This window comes from Aptenodytes forsteri, unplaced genomic scaffold, assembly GCF_000699145.1.
Source record: "Aptenodytes forsteri isolate BGI_AS27 unplaced genomic scaffold, ASM69914v1 Scaffold25, whole genome shotgun sequence".
In the NCBI taxonomy this organism is placed as follows: Eukaryota; Metazoa; Chordata; class Aves; order Sphenisciformes; family Spheniscidae; genus Aptenodytes; species Aptenodytes forsteri.
Window position 1 is genome coordinate 720006 of NW_008796180.1, and position 983 is coordinate 720988.

Consider the following 983-nt stretch of genomic DNA (forward strand, 5'->3'; position numbering starts at 1 on the left):
CACAGCGAGGCCACATGCTGCCCTGTCCCCCCCCCTTTTGCTTTGCAATGGGCAGAGCTGCGAAGCTGCCCAAGGCGAGGCAGGGGGTACCCCCAGCCCCCCCGGCATCCCTGCCCCACGCGATCTGGGGAAGCCTCGGCAGCAGCAAGCAGAAATAATGATTCTGGCCATGAAACGGAGATGAAAAAACACTTCAGCTAATGGCTGCCCGTGGAGGAAGCTTTGAAGTTTATTGGAGCCAGACCTTCAGGGGCTGCATAGGTCCCAGGGAGGGAGCGGGGGGGCTCAGCCCTGGGGAAAGTCTGGATTCATCTGCTCCTCTGGAGACACCGGCTGGACATCACATCTCTGCCAGGGTCAGCCCTCGCCTCCATGGCACGGCATGAGGAGGTTGTGGCAGTGGAGACGCGCTGGGGACATGCTGCCTGCTTGCACCGGTGCGGGACGGGAGCTGGGTCCCCCGGGCTGGGGGGCTCAGCCCAGCGCTGGGGAAAAGCCCCCCAGGACAGACACCACAGGCGCGTCCTGGAGGAAACCTTCCCCACCAGAGAAGTGACACACGGCCCCCGCACCGCCCCGTCGCTGCCGAGGAGGGGTCCCTGCAGCACCGGGCAGGGTGGGTGCTCCGGGCAGGGAGGGGACCCCAGCTTGGAGCACAGCTGTGCAACCTCCAGCAGAGGCATTTTGGGGGGCAGCTCCCCCAGACCCCTGCCAGGGGGGTGGCGCGGCGTGGGTCACGCAGGAGCCAGAAGCGCTGGTCCCGGCTGGGGTTTGTTGCCGAGCTCTGCTCTGGCTCTGCATTAGGGATGGAGCTCAGTTTTCAAACTGCTGCTGATTGAGCAATGGGGCAGGCTGGTGGCAGAGCTAACGAGAGGGGCTGGGGGCAGCTCGGGGGGTGTGGAGCCCTTCACGGGCAGCCCTGGGCAGAGCCCTCGCCTTACAAAGCCAAATCCATGGGACCGGGCAGCCGCTCCCAGCGCCCA